A 16,545-nucleotide genomic window follows, 5' to 3' on the forward strand; every position below is an offset into this window, starting at 1 on the left:
CTGCTGCCGCGATGGTGCTAAATCTGGACTGTATGGAGGATGCCGTACGGTGGTGAAATTCAGTCTCTGAAGTCAGCATCGGGGTACCCATCGTGTACAGGTCTTCCGATAGCCAAGCAAAGCAACAATGTGACCCACACGTTCTTGTGGAATGCCGATTGTGTTTGCAGTTTCTTTCGTCCTGAATCAATCTGTCAACATTTTACTTGTGAAACTCGGTGGTTGCTGTCGCAGGAGGTCCAACTCTTTATTCGTCACGCAGGTCAGGTGTTCGCGCCTCAACATCTTGAAGCTTACTCGCCCAGCAACGTACAGTACTTACAACAACAGAATCTCCATAAACTGCTTTCATTATCTGATGAATCTCCTTTGGGGTGACACCTTCTCCTGTCAAGAATTCAATGACTGCGCGTTGCTTAAATCGCATTGACCGAGCGTCTGCGCAGGGTTCCATACTTTACAATGTAACAACACAACCATTCAATGCTAAGGCTTCCCGCCAACTGGAGCTGTAGAGAAGACGCTACGGAACAAGCCAGTACCTGCCACATACTAATGCTGCGAACTGTTGAAGAGTTACGAAGGTGAAGGCATTACTTTTCTGTCGTAACCGACGACTGCAACAGTATAGAAGGTACAACATTAAGATTGGTAGTAGTAAAAAACGTTTTCATGAAAAAGGGAAAATTGTTAAAATCGAATATAAATTTAGAAGCCTTTTCTGAAGGTACGAGAGGCGTTGAATAAATAATGGAACACATTTTTTCCTGAAAACACTATTCCCCACTTTCTTGGCTACAAAACCCTATTTTTCGACATAATCTCCGTCCAGTGTGATGGCCCTACGCCACCTTACTTCGAGGGCCTGTATACACCATGGTGACACACTACTGGTCAACATCGGAGACAGCGTCTTGCTGCATCAATAACCTCTTCATCATCCTTGTACTGCTTCCCACGAAGTTCATCTTCATAGGACCAAACAGATGGAAGTCGGAACGTGCGAGATTCGGGCACACGGCTTTGAGTGTCCCAGTTGGTGGACGAGTGTATCAGCAATACCAACAGACACATCCAGATCTGCAGCGAGATGTTTGATTGTGTTCCGTCTATCGCCTCGAATGAGAGTCTCCGCGCGTTTCAATACTGCAAGAGTCGCAGGTGAGTGCGGCCGGCCGACATACGAGAGATCTGACTGATTTGCGCGAACTTGTTGCGACGATATCAGGCGCCTCGCCCATCGACTATCCGTACTTTTGTTTACTGCCGGGTCTCTGTAGACATTCTGCAGGTGCCTACAAATATTCTTGATGCTCTGTTTTTCCGCCAGAAGAAAGTCAATGCCAGCTGTCTGCTTGGAACGCAGCCCTGTCACAGACGCCATTTTGAAGGCTACCTATAGCGCCGCCACCAATCGAAAATTCGTGAAACTATAGCAGCCGAAGCGGGAATAGTCCCCGTTGTCTCACATAAAATTATGCATTTTTTCAACCGAAACTGGCCAAGAAAAAAATGTATTGCATTACCTGGTGAATGCCACTAGTAGATGTTTGGAACGTAGCCTTACATGTCTTATATGGAAGAGCAGCGTGGACGATCCACAGGCAAGAATAGAATAAACATTTCTGAAATATGCCATTATAGAAGAATAATTAAGAGTGATAGGTACATCGGATAGTTAATGAAGAATATGGAAGAAAATCGTTTATGATTAATAGAACGGATAGGTTGACAGGAGACATCACGAGGCCTCAAAGTATAGATGATTTGATAATATAGGGACCTGCGTGTGTGGGTGGGAGGGGTAGGGAGGGAAGGCGTCAGAACTGCAGAAGGAGACCAGTGCTTGAAAACAGTAGTGGAAATAAGCTGCAATGGTTGTAGTAAGTACAAAAGACTTGTATAAGACAGTGTGAAGAGTAGAATCGAACCAGTCTCCATACTGATGACTACAACAACAAGCGATCACTTTTTAAAGTTCGTCGAAGTATCTTGAGAAACAGTACATCTGTGTGTAATACTTTCTAGGTATTATTTGTAGGCATGTGAAATGGCATGACGGCATAGAGCCGGTCGTAGGTAAGGGAGGTGGCAAGCTTTGATGCTTGGAAAAAGCAGTCAGTGTACAAGGGAGATTGTTTACAAACAATTAGTGCCCCCCCCCCATTAGGATGTTGCTCAATGTGTGGAGCACATGCCAATTACTTCTTCTTCTTGTTCCTTTGTCCCGCATCAGTTCAGGATGGGCATGGCTATTTACGAATTTGTCACAGTTAATTTAAGGCGTGGTCGCCTCCCTGTTTTCCTGAGGATGGAATATCCGTACCTCAACTATATGTGTGTAACTGTTATTCATGTGAAAGTTAGCGAAAGTTTTCTAAATGTTTGCGAATTGTCTAACTGAGGCGGGACTTGACTACCAGCCCTGTATTCACCTAGTGGGATGTGGAGAACCACCTAAAATCCACAGCCAGGCTGGCCGGCACACCGACCCTCGTCGTAATCCACCGCACAGAGGGCCATAAACCTGACGACCAGGCCAAAATTTCAAAATCTGCACCAATACAACCAAAATGAGTATAATGGAGCGTCTAACTCTCTTGATAACGATTTTTATATCAAAATTGAAAAATTCAAAATAACGGATCCAATACGGCGAAAAGATTCTGGAAAAAAATTATGAAGTGGACAAACAACACTTTCTGTTTGTCCATCCTTTTGACAGGTCTTGAGGACAACGGCCGCTTACTGTTCTGAGAAAATGAAATGCGAACAGCCATCCTTACGATTTTATTTATTCTGTAGCTTCTTATGTTGGCAGTTGATGGATGGAATGCAGACACCAAAGTTTTCACATAATCTGCGTAACCAGTTATGTTGGGCACTGATGCGGTATATATAGAGATTGTGTCAGCCCCTTCAGTATCAATTACAACCTGAAGATGGTGCACTGAAGCGCCGAAACTTGATAGCTACAAAGAAATAAAATCATAAGGACGGCTGCTGTAGGCGTTTTATTTTCTCACAATAATATTTTAAGTGAACATTTATAATTTTATTTGTAAACTTTATTACAAAATTGCCCCCATTACTGTCTTTATTATAGAAAATATATATTAGTGACAAAAACTGAAAATTTTAATAAGTCTTCTCAGTCTTATTCCTGTTGTGCTTCTTGTTCTTCATTTTCTCCACCGTCGTAAATATCCTCTTCATCATCCTCAGCACCTCATTCCTCGTAATCCTCTGCAGGAGGTACCAAGAGAACAACAGCTAGCCGGCCGTAGTGGCCTAGCAGTTCTAGGCGCTACAATCTGGAACCGCGCGACCGCTACGGTCGCAGGTTCGAATCCTGCCTCGGGCATGGATGTGTGTGATGTCCTTAGGTTAGTTAGGTTTAAGTAGTTCTACGTTCTAGGGGACTGATGACCTCAGAAGTTAAGTTCCATATCGCTCAGAGCCATTTGAACCATTTGAACAACAGCTTCCGACGGCAAAGTAAATAACGGCAGTTTGATACTGTGGCCTAAAAATGGCTCAAAGCCAGAGTTGCTGTTAGTAGCTGGATTTTAAGGCAGATTCGTGAAGACTACACCACACACTGAAGAACGAAATGAATGTAGTGAGATCTAAAACTTATCACTTTTTGTTTCGGTCACGCTTTACAACTGCCTTGCTTTTATTCTGGCAAGAAGGTACTAAGAAAACCAGTTGTTGTTTAATGATTAAATAATGAAATACGCTTTCGTAGAGAAGTACATACCTTCTGGAATAGCCTCCGCTTAAAAAAAAAGTCCGACTGGTTTCGCTGAATAAAAGCATTTCATCTGAATGGCGCAGTACTTTTCCAGCCCTGCTAGCTCGGCGTGCGGCTCAAAAATGAATGCCACGTTAGCCTGAAATTCAACCTTTCGAATAAACAGCTGGTCACTTCTAAGGCCGGAATTCAATAGTCCCAACATTACTCTAGCAACCTATTAAAGGAAACTTCTTAACTCCGAGCTTTTCTTTGTTTTTATGGCCACATTTTCGGGATTCTGACCGAATGTGCGATGGTCTGATTTCATCAGGGGCCGGCACACCTTCTGTTAGACGCTTTAACACGCACGGCTATCCGTGCCATCAATCAGGATAGGTCTAACGGAGGATATCGAAAGGATAAAAATAAAGACGGCACAAATAGTCACAGGTTTGTTTTGAGCCCCAAAGGAACAGTAAAAAATCTAAATCTGCAGACACTTGAAGACAAATGCCAATTATCCTGCGGAAGCTTACTTATAAACCATCAGGAACCAGTATTAAGTGAAGTTCCTAAAGGTACTGTTCAGCCCTGTGCGTGTCGTCCCCTGTAGTGACCGTAAATACATTAGAAAAGGAATTACAGACCTTGGCTGCGAGTGGGCACTGATTGATATCAGTTCGGGATTCGAATTCCGGTCACCTGCTAGGCATCTGGACACAGTGCACGGACTACCCTACCACGCCCCGCATCATATCATCCACACACTACTGATGTAGTGCCCCTTTGCCCATTATCCTCATTACTCGCGGCATTTCCCCCATTCCCGTAAGAGCTCGAGCCTGGCGTTCATCTGCAATGAAGAGGTCATTGGCCGATCTCTCGTTAATTATATCTGACAGTCCGACCAGTTCCGTGTCAGCCCACAAACTCCCCGACAACCGACTGCACTCAGCGATTATAGCGCCGCCCTGTTGCATTTTATTTATCTTAAGTTCATTGTGCTTATGTTCTACGAGATCCCTCTTGGTTTTACATAGAATTAAAAACGGGGGTTTGTATTGGCTGTTGTAGAGGTAACAAGGCCGAGAAAGCTGAGAGAAAGCTGTGGAGAAAGAAGTGACTAATGCAAATTCACCCGCATTCTGCTACTTAAGCAGCTGGGGGCCGATGACTTTCATAATATATAAGAATGGCTGAAATATGCATTTTGGAGCTGCTGAAAATCGTCAAATCATTCTTAACGAAAAATCATGCTATCGTGAGAGATGCTGTAAGCTGCGAGGAGAGGCTGTTAGCTACATTATGATTTGTAGCCACTGGAAGAATTTAAGGGGACCTCAAATCCAGTGCTGTTGTATCCCCACAGTTGTTAACTATACGATTCCTGAAACTACGAAAGTGGTTTATAGTTGACAGAGGAAATACATCATTGTGAAGGACAATAAATAAAAGACGTTCATCTAAACGTTATTGATGTATTTATGTACGAAGCATAAAAGATAGCCTGTACATTTAAGAAACTCATTTTAAATTCGAAGAAAAAACCTACACATGGTGACGGCGCACGTCGTCTAATACATATAACACCAGAAATATGAGAAACGAAGCATTTAGCAACTGTTAGACCTGTAAAAATAAACCCCACACTTTGCTCTTCACAGTAGAGGGCTTCGATATAGGCTGGACTTTTTTAAACACGTATAACAATGAAGCAACCATATTTTATGCACTAACGTCCACTGAATGTCAATACTTCGGTTTTTAGATTTCATTTCCGCAACGTATCGGGAACGAAGCCTAAAAACAGAAATACAGAAAGTCGACGGAGTCTTATTTTCTCTACGTGCCACAAGAAGCCGTTATGGACTCTTTAAGACCTGAAATGAGTGCATTTCTTCCATCTATATTGCCATACCCTCTCAACTCGTGAGCCACAAACATCTGCAGTCTCTAAATTTCTCCAGAAACACTGTGCGTATAGTTGTGTCCGCCTGGCACCCTATCCTGTGTATTAGAACAGCATTTAATCCCGGACGACCTTGCGCCGGGCGGTTGACATGATAGCGTTACAAACGGCATAATTTGTTTGTGGGAGGGCGGGGGGGGGGGGGGGGAGCGTGCTACTGAATATCATCAAATCATCAATCCATTCTTAGCGAAAAAGAATGCAATCATGAGACTGTAAACTGCAAGGACAGGCTGCTAGCTAATGGTTCAAATGGCTCTAAGCACTGTGGGACTTAACATCTGGGGTCATCAGTCCCCTAGAACGTAGAGCTACTTAAACCTAACTAACCTAAGGACATCACACACATCCATGGCCGAGGCAGGACTCGAACCTGCGACCGTAGCGGTCGCGTGGTTCCAGACTGAAGCGCCTAGAGCTGCTCGGCCACAGCGGCCGGCTGGCTACTAGCTACTTTACGGTTTCCAGCCACTGGTGAAGGTTAAAAGTTAAGGGGGCCTCAAATACAGTGTTGTTATAGTGCCATAAATATTATCATAATGATTCCTGATACCTGCAACGTGGTTTACAGTTGCCTGAAGGAACACACCATACAAAACTAAACTCCCTCCGAACAGGTCTTGGAAGACCCAAATTCACCGACCGGCCGCCGTGTCATCCTCAGCCTACAGGCGTCGCTGGATGCGGATATGGAGGGACATGTGGTCAACATACCGCTCTCCCGGTGTCAGTTCACGAGACCAGAGCCGCCACTTCTCAGTCAAGTAGCTCCTCAGTTTGCCTCACAAGGGCTGAGTGCACCCCGCTTGCCAACAGCGCTCAGCAGACCGGATGGTCACCCATCCAAGTGCTAGCCAGCCCGACAGCGCTTAACTGGCAAGGAAAAATAAATTAAACAAAAGATGTTTGTGTAAACTTCATTAATTTATTCATCAATGTAGCACCAAAGATGCCCCTGTAAGTTTAAGAAACCCATTTCAAATGAAAACAAGAAAGACTACAGATGGTGGTGTCACACATAATTTAATAAATACAACAACAGATATCTAAGTTTTGAAGCATTTAGCAACTGTTGAAACTATTGAAAAAAATCTTAAATATGGCTGCGGAACAGCAACTGTAATTCTGAATAGACTGAAAAATCAGCCAACCAGTTGAAAATAAAGATTTATTATCCTTCGACCATGGCTTCTTCTTTAGAAGCATTGGCATTATTACACCACATGATGCCACAATAGATTAGATGACAAGAGCCGCTCAGCTTCATTTGATCTGTTGTGGCGTCATGTGGTGTAATGTAATAAGCCCAATACTTCTGAAGAAGATATTTTTACAAATATAGAAACCATGATCGAGAGATAATAGACCTTTATTTGCAACTGGTTGGCTGATTTTTCAATCCATTACAAAAAAGTCTATCACATTGATCTTCACAGCAAGAAGGCTTGGATATGGACTGCACTTTCTTAATGCTTATAACAATGAAGCAAGCTTATTTTGTGAATAAACGTCCATCGACTGTCTGTATTTCGGTTTTTAGTTTTCATTTCCGATAAGTATGGGAAATAAAGCCTAAAAACCGAAATACAGAAAGTCGACGGATTTTTATTCGTAAAATATACAGGGTGGTCCATTGATCATAACTGGGCCAAATATCTCAAGAAATAAGCGTGAAAAAAAAAAAAACTACAAAGAACGAAACTTGTCTAGCTTGAAGGGGGAAACCAGATGGTGCTATGGTTGGCCCGCTAGATGGCGCTGCCATAGGTCAAACGAATATCAACTGCGTTTTTTTAAATCGGAACCCCCATTTTTATTACATATTCGTGTAGTACGTAAAGAAATCTGAATGTTTTAGTTGGACCACTATTTTCGCTTTGTGATAGATGCCGCTGTAATAGTCACAAACATATGGCTCACAATTTTAGACGAACAAATGGTAACAGGCAGGTTTTTTTAAATTAAAATACAGAACGTAGGTACGTTTGAACATTTTATTTCGGTTGTTCCAATGTGATACATGTACCTTCTTGAACTTATCATTTCTGAGAACGCATGCTGTTACAGCGTGATTACCTGTAAATACCACATTAATGCAATAAATGCTCTAAATGATGTCCGTCAACCTCAATGCATTTGGCGATACGTGTAACGACATTCCGCTCAACAGCGAGTAGTTCGCCTTCCGTAATGTTCGCATATGCATTGACAATGCGCTGACGCATGTTGTCAAGCGTTGTCGGTGGATCACGATAGCAAATATCCTTCAACTTTCTCCACAAAAAGAAATCCGGGACGTCAGATCCAGTGAACGTGCGGGCCATGGTATGGTGCTTCGAAGACCAATCCACATGTCATGAAATCTGCTGTTCAGTACCGCTTCAACAGCACGAGAGCTATGTGCCGGACATCCATCATGTTGGAAGCACATCGCCATTGTGTCATGCAGTGAAGCATCTTGTAGTAACATCGGTAGAACATTACGTAGGAAATCAGCATACATTGCACCATTTAGATCGTCATCGATAAAATGGGGGCCAATTATCCTTCCTCCCATAATGGCGCACCATAAATTAACCCGCCAAGGTCGCTGATGTTATACCTGTGGCAGCCATCGTGGATTTTCCGTTGCCCAATAGTGCATATTATGCCAGTTTACGTTACCGCTGTTTGTGAATGACGCTTCGTCGCTAAATAGAACGCGTGCAAAAATATGTCATCGTCCCGTAATTTCTCTTGCGCCCAGTGGCAGAACTGTACACGACGTTCAAAGTCGTCGCCATGAATAGAAATATGGTACGGGTGCAATCGATGTTGATTTAGCATTCTCAACACCAACGTTTTTGAGATTCCCGATTCTCGCGCAATTTGTTTGCTACTGATGGGCGGATTAGCCGCGACAGCAGCTAAAACACCAACTTGGGCATCATCATTTGTTGCAGGTAGTGGTTGACGTTTCACATGTGGCTGAACACTTCCTGTTTCCTTAAATAACGTAACTATCCGGCGAACGGTCCGGGCACTAGGATGATGATTTACATACCGAACAGCATACATAGCACACGCCCGTTGGGCATTTTGATCGCAATAGACACACATCAACACGATATCGACCTTTTCCGCAATTGGTAAAGGTCCATTTTAACAGGGGTAATGTATCACGAAGCAAATACCGTCCGCACTGGCGGAATGTTACGTGATACCACGTACTTATACGTTTGTGACTATTACAGTGCCATCTATCACAAAGCGAAAAAAGTGGTCCAACCAAGACATTCCTATTTCTTTACGTACTACACGAATATGTAATAAAAAATGGGGTTGCTATTTTAAAATAAACGCAGTTGATATCCGTTTGAGCTATGGCAGCGCCATCTAGTGGGCCAACCATACCTCCATCTGGTTTCCCCCTTCAAGCTAGACGAGTTTCGTTCTTTGTAGTTTTTTCGTTTGATGCTTATTTCGTGAAATATTTGGCCCGGTCGCTATCAGTGGACCACCCTGTATATTTTTTACTCTCTATATGCCATATAAACAATTAAGGGGGCGTAAAAAATTAAACAAATGTTTTATTTCTTGGATCTCTATTGCTATCCTCGTCGCTCGGCGTGCCCAAAAAACATCTCTAGTCTTTAAATTTCTTCAGAAACTCTGTCGAAGTTTCGTCCGCCTCTTACTCTGTAGCGCGCAATAACGAAAGACAAACTTTTGTCGGGCTGTTGGCATAACAGCGCTGCACACGGCACAGTTTGTTGGGTGAAGTAGGGAGGGGGGGGGGGGGGGGGACGGCTGTCGTGCGGTCATACTCACCCGATATCCCGACAAGGAAAGTCCGTCGATTGGTCGGTCAAAACGCATACACGCGTCCACTTTCTCTTTCCGTTGGTTGCTGTGTAGGGCCCTTAAGAAAATATTTACACCTGAACTAAAAATAACTGAAAGGGGAGTGTAATGAGTTTCGCGTATCGCCAGCAGACAGCGCTCCTCATTCGGGCCAGCATGTAGTTCACATTCCAGCCAGACGAGCACTGCCGGGTACACAGACTGCACGAGGGCTTTTCGCGTTTCTGGTTTCCTGTTGCTGGCGGCTTGTTTACAGCGGCCGGTGATCCGAGTGGGTCATAAATATTGAAACAGGTATTCCCACTTATTCCGCTCATTTACTGTTTTATCAGGCTCCTTCTTCGTATCGTTGTTTCCAGTTCTTCGAGAATAACTAGTCGTAAACTATTGTATGCAGTATGCAGATTTTTTAAGTGTCCATCGATACTGCGTGTCTTATGTCCTCCTGTCTGCATGTAGAATCTGAAGTTGTTATATTGTTTGTATAAGTTATGTTCCTCGTGCCGTAACGTACCCACCTAATTTCGACGCACAGTAACTAATCTTACTACACATTGTCAAACGTTTCTATTTTTGCTGGAAATGACTGCAGTTATTTCGCCTATTGAAGTGGACTAGGTTCTTTTAGTGCTGTGACAACAAATAAGGTCAGAGGACTGTGCAATAAAATGGGATATTTGTAATAAAAGTGCACTGCAGAATTTTAAAATTTCCTCAAATACAAACTGTCGGCCGTCCGTAAGGACAAGAACTGTTTTGACCATATTAGTCGTCAGCTTAAATACTGATCATTTCTGAATTAAGCGTAGTGTCCTGGTCTTCTGTAAGCAATGTGCAAATCACTTTGCTATTTCAATATTTGTCCTCTTTAGAACAATTGAAATTTCACATTAATTTTTGACCTTTCCTCGAAAGTAGCTTCTCCGTGAAACAGAAACAGAGATCGAGAGGGAGCTGAAAATTTAGTTATGTTAGCTTGGAATTTGCTACTTCACAGTTAAGTATTCGCCGATACAAGCTCCAGTAACGGTTATTCAGACATGTGTGCTTCTTATGCATTAACATTATTTACCAATATTTAAGTAACAGTTTCTCTAACATAACAAGAAACACACACTGTTCAAATAACAGATTGAAAGAAAGAACAGAAATAGTAAGATACTTGACCACATTAACATGTCACATTTGAAAAAATAGTCTTGAATTAAATAAATTATTGAATGATGGTGATACAAAGTATCAAGTTATTTCGCAAATTATAGTAATGCAAATTGCTGAAATTTCAATCTTCGATATTGTACGTTAGTTAACTGTTTGATGCAACATCACTTTTGGACTAGGTGGAGAAATGTATTTAAGATTATGATTTCGGGCAAATGAAGTGTTGCAATGTTCACCTCTAGTAAAAATATTGACACTTAATAATTTCGTTGGTCCGCGTCCTAATACAGATTTAATGGCAACATATATTTTGCCTCAAGATGACGAATACGATGTGCAGACGACCACGAACTGCCGCTCGTATTCTCCTCTACTCGTCACTCCACGCAGCTTCCCCGGACATATTTGTAATCGGCTCATAACTGCCGTTCAGCGAATAATAAAACTGCATCCATTGAGCTACGTTCTTCACAACTATGGAGCGATCCTTGTTTCTCAAAGAGCTTTAAAACAAGTCTGCAGAACCTCTCACATCAGAGGCCATGCCTTCCACATCTGTTCCTTGCGACTGATCTAACAGATTCTCGTTTCTTTCCCGAACTTAACTCACGCGCCATGCTCCGCCAGTTCCCCTAGGCAGAGTGCTTCCCATCACTTACATTCTTTGATCTCAGATGAACTTTATACCTTTGCATCATACAGCTGTTACTATATCTGGTCCCTTAATAAGGAACATTTCGTTTTTACAACAAATATAAATACAAGTTTGTTTTTTAATGATAAAAGAAACAACTTTTTACGTCAACGAAAATCGAAAATCGTACTACTTGCGTATACGCTATTGATTGATAGACTTTCCTCTCTAAGCTATGCGTTACTTCTTGCGACCGTGGCGGGAAATTTTCTGTAACACAGAGATTGTGTACACATTTTTCTTTAATATTATATTATAGTATAACTGCGGTTTCATGTTTTTAAAGTCATTTACAAAAGATGTTTCAATTTGGGATGTCATAGTTCCGCAGTAGTGTAATCTTGTTTCAGTGTTCATTTTTAATCACGGCCTTACTTATTTTTATTTTACTATATATTTTAGTTATCTGCGAGTGATAAATGTTCGCATAATGCACTCGTTTCATATTCGCAATTTCCTTTGTAATCTCTGATATTTGCAAAGAAAGTGACTTTTCCCCATGTAAAAGAGAATATAGTAAGCGTGTTCGTGGCTCTGTGAGTAGTTTAATTCCGTCTTTGTACAGATTGCCTTCCTATGGTGTTGGAAGTAATGCTGTTTCTTTTTGCTAATCATTTGGTCTCCTTTTACCTAGGGGTCTGTAGTAAATTTAATCTTGGGGACATGTCATGCTAAGTTTTGGTACAATATCTTCTATTCGGGCTCTGTCACATAAACAGAGAATATTGTCTACATAGCTTCTAATATAAACTATTTTCTTGTTGGTACAGAAATCCTTTAAGCAGAAGTCAATAATTTTTAAAGCACTTTTTATGTTCTGACGGGACAGTATTTGCATATTTTGCATTTGGGTCAAGTAATAGTAAAGGGAGACACCAGTGACTGATTAGGCTTTTGACCCGTTCCCACTGGCGAACTGCCTCCTACAGGGCAGCACGAGGAGCGGTCTCCGATCGTGGGACACGTTATCGATCCCTCCAGCCATTACCTGCCAACAGATTAACGGTTACGTTGCCGCTACTTTATTCAAGCAGCTCATGTGGATTCAGGAGGCTGCGTTGCCCACACTACATCAGAAGAATGTCTGAGCTATCGGGAATGGAACACGGGTGCTTCCACACTGAGCTCAGCGATGCTAACCGTTTTTTCCCCTTCTTCCTTTCAATCTGCGTCTTCGTCATTTTTCTTCAGACAGTTCTGTGCGGATGTCGTATGACATCTCTGAGAGCTTCAGAACTACGGAATGACTGGCCGCTCGTTGCGAGAGCAGGCCTTGTTACCGGGCCGGCGAATATTCCGCTTGGAGGCGGTCGTGGAGGATTAGTTTGTTGCTACATCATTTGCTCTCTACGTTAATAATAATACGACCCATTAGCCTTTGTAATTTAACACAGTTTTGCTTAAACACATTACTGCATCATACTTGTTTAGACAGGCTGTGACCCCACATGTTACAATGTGATTGTTTTTAAGCAATTAGAAAAGATTTCGTAGTAATGATTTGTTTCATTTTTCTGTCAATTACATGTTAAGACCAATGATGGTCAAAAATATTAAGCTGTAAACATATGGAAGCTGTTGTGCACGGCATATTATTTAAAAAGGTGTACAATAAAATAAATTGTTTCATTCTCGAGTAATTTCGTCGGCTGTATCTGTACATCTTTTTCAACTTCAGAGACGAAAACCAATTCATCGTTAGCCGACAGAACTTTGCGATGAAACTTTTTGCATTTTTCACTATTTTCGAAACTCCAGCGTAATTTCTATTTCTTAAGCCTAATCAGGCCCGGATCTAGCGGCGGGTGGGGGGGGGGGGGGGTTTCAAACAGCGGTATCTGCCCCGGGCAGCAATTTCAGGGGGCGCCAAATTCACAGTCTTGATGAAAACAAACCTTGTTTCACAAAGCGCCTAGCATCCAGCGCACGTTGATCTATTGATTATTCATATGATTTTCAAACACATTCGTGTTGGTTTTTAAACATTGTGGAACACATTCTAAGTTGATTTCCAAACCAATCTTAAGTTGATTTTTGAATACGTGCACAGTGAACATAATGTGTCTGCCAGGGGAATCCCCGTCGCATCATAGTAATATAAAACTTCCTGCAGACAAAAGGGGACGGGGTTATACGAACTGAAATGAATAAAACCAAATGAGTGAATGCCAATCGCTGTTGTTTGTCTGAGAATGATAAGCGTTGCTATACTTATTAGCGAAACCACTACAGACTACCAGAGGGGAAGTAAAGGACTAACAGGTGAGAAAGATTAGAGATTTTGTTCTTAGTGTATTCAACGAAATGAAATTTTGACAGAAAATTTTTGCCACATCGCTACAGTCCCCAGTTAGCAGCTGCTTAATTCTGTTCTCGAAACAGCTCGGAAAACGCCTTGTACGATCAGGCAATAACGCCTAACCGGAAAATAAGAGGAATAACTGAACCGGTGATTGTGGGAGGAAAATTGGAAATTTGTGGTAAATTCTATTGGACCAAACTGCTAAGGTCATCGGTCCCTAGGCATGCACACTACTTAATCTAACATAAACTAACTTACGCTAAGGACACACACACACACACACACACACACACACACACACACACACACACACACACACACACACACACAAAACATCCGACGGGGGCAGCCACGCGAACCGTGGCAAGGCCCCCTTGTCCGCGCGGCTACCCCGTGCGGCTGTGGCAGGATTAGTGAAACTAACCGGAGGATAAATTTTGACAATGGCAGGAATAGCTACAAAATTAGTAATGGCAAGATTGTTTTTAAAACGAGGAAGGAGAAGAGACGGGGACATCATACAAATTATATGGAAGAATATGACGATTCCAAATTTATATTAGAATTTCGTACTTCTACTACTTTTCGATCTCATCCTTGAGACACTGAGTGAAACGTAAAACTATTTTCTAACATGAAAGTTTTTACTTGTGATAGGGCTAAAAGGCATTCGATATTGCTACTATTTGTCGTGTTATTTATGTAAATGAGGTACATAAAAATGAGCACTTTTGCCAAAACAGTCTCGCTTATTTGGCGTGCGTTACAATTGCTCAAATATTAGAAAGGGCTATTTCGTTTTATCTGGGAGACAGTGACGAAATAGACGTAATCAGATATAAAAACCACGCCTGTCTTGAGTACTATTTTCAGTATTAGCAAACGACGTTTTCATTGTTCGTGTAGCTAAACATTCGAGGAACTTTGATGAGGTAATAGATTCTCTCACATAAAGGAAAGCACGCCGTGTAAAGCGGTAGCAAGATTACAGTAAAAGAAAATGCTGGGACCTAAGGATTGAAGAAATGGGTGCTCTCTTTCTCGTCTCCTGTCTTGACTGCTTTTATGTTTCCTATATTTAATTTTATGTCATACAAAACAGAAAGTTATTAGATAACGGGCAATAAAGAGTCCAAATTTTCTGAAGAGCTCTTATTCTTCCATTCACAAATAATTCCACCCGTTACTGATTTGAGTTTTTTTGAGGGGAAGGGTATGATGTTAAAGTGGCCGACTGGGAGCAGGAGAAGCACCACAGATTATTTTAAAATGCCACTTTCCTGAATATATGTTTGATGGCTTTAATTACAAAATATATACGTTTGAATTCCACATAGCGAAATACAGTGACGTGCGATAGAAGAATGCTGTGTGGAAAGCTGTGGCACTGCACTTCGGCAAACTTAAGACCAAATATCATGTCTTACATTTCCTCGAACACCTGTTTTATACAGGGCTATTACAAATGATTGAAGCGATTTCATAAATTCACTGTAGCTCCATTCATTGACATATGGTCACGACACACTACAGATACGTAGAAAAACTCATAAAAGTTTTGTTCAGCTGAAGCCGCACTTCAGGTTTCTGCCGCCAGAGCGCTCGAGAGCGCAGTGAGACAAAATGGCGACAGGAGCCGAGAAAGCGTATGTCGTGCTTGAAATGCACTCACATCAGTCAGTCATAACAGTGCAACGACACTTCAGGACGAAGTTCAACAAAGATCCACCAACTGCTAACTCCATTCGGCGATGGTATGCGCAGTTTAAAGCTTCTGGATGCCTCACGGTTTAAAGTTTACGGCCCCTTTTTCTTCTGCGAAAAAAACGTTACAGGACACGTGTATCTGGACATGCTGGAAAATTGGCGCATGCCACAACTGGAGACCGACAGCGCCTTCATCTTTCAACAGGATGGTGCTCCATCGCACTTCCATCATGATGTTCAGCATTTCCTAAACAGTGGATTGGAAAACCAATGGATCGGTCGTGGTGGAGATCATGATCAGCAATTCATGTCATGGCCTCCACGCTCTCCCGACTTAACCCCATGCGATTTCTTTTTGTGGGGTTATGTGAAAGATTCAGTGTTTAAACCTCCTCTACCAAGAAACGTGCCAGAGCTGCGAGCTCGCATCAACGATGCTTTCGAACTCATTGATGGGGACATGCTGCGCCAAGTGTGGGAGGAACTTGATTATCGGCTTGATGGCTGCCGAATCACTAAAGGGGCACATATCGAACATTTGTGAATGCCTAAAAAAACTTTTTGAGTTTTTGTATGTGTGTGCAAAGCATTGTGAAAATATCTCAAATAATAAAATTATTGTAGAGCTGTGAAATCGCTTCAGTCATTTGTAATAACCCTGTATATCAAACTCTTCAGAAAGGTGTGTGCTACAAAATGAACATACATTTGAAAAATCGATTTTTTTAATTTTTGAAGTCCATCTCACAACTCTCGTGGGGGAGGGGGGACGGCGCTACCATCAAGTTTTTTGCACCGGTTCGGAAATATCCTAGATCCGGGGGCTGATCCTAATAATTCAGTGCACTTGTCCCTAACAACCACAATTTTTTTACTGACTCGATCCAGCTTATTTCTCTGCATACCATTTTGCAACTCGTATTCCTGTCCTCAGACTCGCTCATTGGAACACGTTTCATGAGCCTTGTGAACACAGATATTCCATAACAAATGCTTCTTCTACTATGTAAACGTAGCTCTCCCTTTCCATAAATTGGTTCACTTCATCTCCACAAAATTGTCTCCTGGCTGCGTCTCTGCCCCTTACGCAGATCCAGTTGTACAGCATATGATGTCTGCGGTTAGTCGAT

This window comes from Schistocerca piceifrons, chromosome 3 (assembly GCF_021461385.2).
Source record: "Schistocerca piceifrons isolate TAMUIC-IGC-003096 chromosome 3, iqSchPice1.1, whole genome shotgun sequence".
NCBI classification, from domain to species: Eukaryota; Metazoa; Arthropoda; class Insecta; order Orthoptera; family Acrididae; genus Schistocerca; species Schistocerca piceifrons.